This window comes from Amblyomma maculatum, chromosome 5 (genome assembly GCF_055883805.1).
Source record: "Amblyomma maculatum isolate TAMU_Amacu chromosome 5, ASM5588380v1, whole genome shotgun sequence".
Lineage (NCBI taxonomy): Eukaryota > Metazoa > Arthropoda > Arachnida > Ixodida > Ixodidae > Amblyomma > Amblyomma maculatum.
The window spans coordinates 86,844,884-86,849,920 of record NC_139348.1 but is presented as its reverse complement, the minus strand read 5'-3'; the positions used below and the strand labels follow the sequence as shown (position 1 = coordinate 86,849,920).

The following is a 5,037-nucleotide window of genomic DNA, read 5'->3' as shown; positions in this document are numbered from 1 at the left end:
GTGTTTAAGGTGTCCCTATTCGCCTTCGTCAGCTGGAGATAGAGGGCGGAGTAGGTAACCCGTAACACGACGAACGCGCGTATCAGCCGCATGGTATTGTCCTCTTTGAGGCCTCGGTTTCTGTTAGATACCCTTCTAATCACACTGAGTATCTGTTTGGTTGTAGTCTTATTCTTTGTGACGGCGGCATGTGCCTTCCCGTGAGTCTGAAGTAGTAGGCCGATGGTACTAACCTGCTGTGTTGGCTTGATGGCCGTTCCGTCGATGGTGATGATCACGTTCGGCGGCAGCACTGTCTTGGATTTTCCCGGTTGGATCATAAGCAGCTCTGATTTCTGGGGAGCGCAGATCAGTCCGCACGACTGTGCGTACTCGTGCACGGTCGTCGCAGGCTTCTGCAAGGCTCCTCCACCCAGGCATCAGACCAGGCTCTAGCCGTCCACACCACAATATCGTCGGCATAGAATGCGTGGTCCACACCTTCGATTTGCTTGAGTAGATCAGGCAGGGGCAGGAGGGCCACATTGAAGAGCAGGGGCGACAAGACCAATCCCTGTGGAGTGCCCCGGCCACCGAGCTCGACAAGGTTAGACTTCTCCCCTATCCTGATGGTCGCTGTTCAGTTGTCTGAAGTGTACATCGTCTCCTTCATCTGATTCGTTTCTTCGATGTGCATCTGCAGCCGGCGAAGGACCATGCGCTCCATCATCTTCTGCGCGCAGGACGTGAGGGAGATGGGCCGCATGTTGTGTATCTTGAGGACCTTGCCGGGCTTGGGAATGAAGCACACCTCGGCGTCCTTCCATTCTTTCGGCAACCGCGAGCTCTCCCTGGCTTTGTTGATGTGCCCTAGGAGCCGGCGGGCCACTTTACCGCTTATGTTACCGAGTAGTTTGCATGTTATGGCATCCCTGCCGGGTGCACTTCTCTTGTTACTTTCATCTATCGCTGTCCACAGTTCCGTCATGGAAAACGGCCGGTCCAACTCTTCATTGTCGGGTCCTTCATACCTCTCGGGCAACGGGTACTGCCCCTTCTCTGTCTTTAGGTACTTCGCCTTCAGTCTTCCAGGAGCCTATGGGCGTCTCCCTTGTACATGTTCAATACTGTGGTAAGGTCGCCATTTTGCTACTCAGCGGGTCGATCAGATGCCTCAAGAGACGCCACATCTTCCACGCCGAGAGCTTGCCCTGCAGGCCGTCGCAGGTGTTCAGCCAGTTCTCCCTACATAGTTTGGCCGCGTGCTCGGCGATCTGTTTGTTCAAGGCTGCTATGCGCTTGGTCAGCTTTCTGTTGTGCCTCTGAAGTTTCCATCACCGCGTTAACGAGTGCCGCGCCGCCCACATGCGGGTCAGTCTGGCGTCCACGTACGGTGTCTGCGACATCGTTGCGATTTCTTGGATAAATTTTCGGGGGCCTAATTTTGATCCCTCGCCTATCCGGTGTAGGTGTCCTTTGTTTCAGATTGTCCCGATTCTTCCTCAGACGCCTCTCCTTGCTCCTGGGTGAAATATCTCATCTTGTCCCAATCCGTGATCCGCGCTGTCCTAAACACAGCCTGATATCGGGAACCTCGGATCGTGATGCCGATCATTCTGTGGTCAGACCCCAAGTCCACTTCTTCGCTTCTCGAGGAGACGTCTAGCGTGCCCGATAACCAAAAAAAGTCTGGCGCGGTGTCCCTCGCGGCAGTGTTGCCTCTTCTGGTAGTTACGTCCGGCTCGTTCAGGAGGGCCATCTCGTGATCATCCATTGCTTTGGCCAATGCGTTTCCTCTCTTTTACTGGAACTTATAGCACCACGCTCTGTGAGGAACGTTTAATTCGCCGAGGATCAAGAGCGGCCTAGTCACCGCCAACCCTTTCGCCTGGCTCACGATGCGGTCCAATTCGTACTGCCGTTGTGACAGCCGGCATTCCGCGCTCATTACAAATAAATTGCCCGCACTGCCAATTTCTCTGGCATGAATTTCTACCACCGTGTGCTCGCGCCCGCCCTGTGCCGTAACATGTTGCGTTGCCGCCATATTGCTGCGGACGAGCTTCACCGTTTCGTTCTCCGTGAGGTCCGTGTAAGTGGCGCACACCTGAAGTCTTGGTTTCCCGTTTGTCTCCTTAGAGCAATTACATCGGGCTTGTTGTCCTGCCCGTGAATGTGCCACATTAGTTCCGCTTATTTGTTGCGAATGCCACAGCAGTTCCATTGGTAAATTACGAAGGTGCCCTCCCGGTTTTATTCTTGTGTTTCTTACTTTGGCTTCTGCGTAATCCTTTCAGGACGTACCAAGTCAATTGCGCCTTTTCGCGATCGCGTTTTTTTTTTTCGGCCCTCTTCTTTTTCAGGGACGCGAAGCGGACCCTCACCGAAGTTGAGGCTACTTATAGCGCTTGGCGTTTGTTCGTCACCGAAGGCGTGTGAAGTTGACTCTCGGCAGCTTTGAGTCGGTCGTGTATTTTGCTTAGACTTTCGTTAATTTGGGAAATTGCGGCCAAAATGGCCATCAGCTCTCCTCGCAGGATCTTTGTCCTTGCCGTAGTCGCGATCTCTGCGATCGCCGCTTGCTCTCCGCTCGCGGGGCTCCCTTCGGTGTCCATCGCCTCTAGATTATTTGCTGCACGTTGAGTGGCCTCTGCTTCTCCCGCCGTTCGCCCTTGGCGGGGCGAATGGGGGTCCCTCCGCGGCACCCTACGCAAACCTGCAGCGTTGTTTGCTGCCGTGTTGCTGTGCTGTCTTGGGGTTCTGAATTTGCCAAGCTCCAATTACTAGCGTTTTGATCTTATTCATAAGCGCCTGGTATTTGGGCATTCTGATCCTCGATCTGAGCGTTTTGGAGCTCTATGGGCCTCTTAAGTTCTGTCACTCCGCTACTGTCCTTCTGAGGCAGTTAACCGGTTGGGAGGGGGTGAGGGTGGGAATTCGGTGGCGCTGCTTCGACCGATGGGAGACCTGTTGGTCCGGCACACCTTTTTCTCGGCAATGCCTCGGTGTCCGGTTGACAGTCACTGTTGTTGCTGTTGCCGCGCGGCGTGTGTGACCGACCCCGTCGTTTGGAGACGCTACGGCGGAGTCAGCCTGCAGGACCTCTCTTGTATCGGTTCCCTCTCCCGGCGTCTTCTTCCTCTGCTTGGCGCCGTTCCCAGCGCCACCGGCGGACGACGTAGGGTGTCTTGAAACTGGCTTTGCAGGCCCTGTCCGTGGTCAGGTGTTTGCCCCCACACAGGCCACACTTTGGGACACATTCGTGATCTTCGGCGGGATTGGAGATTCCGGAACCTCGGCAGATCGTGTTCGAAGGATCCGGGCACACGTCCACTCTGTGGCCCACTATTCCGCACGCATAGCATACGTCGATTTGTTTTCTATGTAACGCGTACTCCGTGAGCAGGTTGCCGTATCTCATGTATTTGGGTAATTTATGCCTTTAGAAAGCAATGATGACTGATCGGGTCTTACCGATCTGGCTTGCCTGTAGGGTCGTTGGGTTATGCATGTGCGCAACATTGTCCTCAATAGCGTGGGCCGTATCCACGAGCGGGATGAACCTTAAGACGCCCTTCACTGTACCGTGGGGGGGGGGGCGCTTCGTAGGTACTTACTTCGTGTGCCGTGCCGCGTATGTCGATCCTTCCTACTGCAGTGTATAGGCCGGCATGCTCTCTCTTAGAGGTGTTCACCTCAACGATATATTCTGCTGGAGGTTGGAGCACACGACGTCTTCACTTGCTTCATTGGTGGGGATCTGTGCCGCCACCACAATTGCACGACTTAGTTCAACGCGGGTCACGTCGCTTACATGGAGCCTGCCTTGTGGTCGTAATACGATCTTTCTGTCACCGCGCGGCAAGTCTGGCATGCGCGCGCCCTTCAACAATTTGCCCTTGTTTTTACGTTTCACCCTTCAGTGATGTGTTTCGTGGACAGTGGCGTCTCCGCCGAGGTTGTTCTTCAGGCTGCTGACATCAGCCATGGCCTTGGTGTCATCTTGGCTAGTTTGAAGTAGGGGATTTAGGCCTAGCTTGCCCATGTCTGTACCTGACCCTCTCACCGACAGTTTTCCAGTCTTGCGATCTTGTGCACTGGAACGACGGAATTTCGATGCCTTCCACATCTACTCGCATAGCGGTAATTATCTTAGGTCAAAGCTAATTTTCGTAATCACCGAGGGTTCGATGTTCCGCTGGCGGCTTCACCGAGGCTCGGGCTGGGCCTACCGCTCCTCTGGCCAAGGCCGGAAGTAACGTTAGGCCCAGCGGCGGGAGCTCTTCTCGGCACACAAAAGTCCTTTAAATTAGGAAAGAGGTCTCCTACATCGGAATTTGGGTTCACGGTGGTCCACACTACACAACGTCATTCATCCGGTCGATGCAATTTCATTAAGGCGCGACTCAAAAACTGTGGCAGTTGAATGAAAAAAGCACGAGCTCAGGTGAAACGCGTCCGTTCGCTCCGCAGGAACGCCGTCTCGAGACTGAGCTGTTGCCTCCGCCATCGTCGCTACGGTGAAGCTATTGTTTGTGGGATGAACTCTGATGTGCCTTAGTGAACATGCAGGAAATCACTACAGATGGCAAGAAATTCCCGGTAGCCGCGTATATCGCGGCACCTCCAGCGGCAGTCAAGGGTGTTATTTCCCGTGCATACTGGATTGAAGCACCAGATGAAATACTAAAGGACTTGCAGTATCGCAACCCGGAGGCCAATATCATAGCGGCTCGACGCATGGGGAAAACGTCGTCAATTCTAATAACATTTGCTTCTGGTCCGGTACCTCACACCATCAAGTACATGTGTGCTGTACATCGATGCACCAAATACAAGGGCAGCCCTGAAGCTTGTACAAACTGCCGGAAACCTGGTCACAGGTACGATGTGTGCCCTCACCCAAGAAGCGGACTCTGCCCCCGATGTGGAGAGAATCACGACAGGGAAGAAGACACTTGCACGCCGAAATGCATTCTTTGTGGTGGGAACCACCTTACCGGTACAGGCTTATGCAAAGCCAGGACCCCCCAGCCTCGATGACGGACAGCGCCGAAA

At 54.2% G+C, this 5,037-nt stretch overlaps 1 pseudogene; it reads right to left on the bottom strand.

Annotated features, from left to right (window-relative positions):
- Nucleotides 1-619: 619 nt before the first annotated feature.
- On the bottom strand, nucleotides 620-4,124 carry LOC146188642 (uncharacterized; annotated as a pseudogene).
- Between the last annotated feature and the right edge of the window lie 913 nt (nucleotides 4,125-5,037).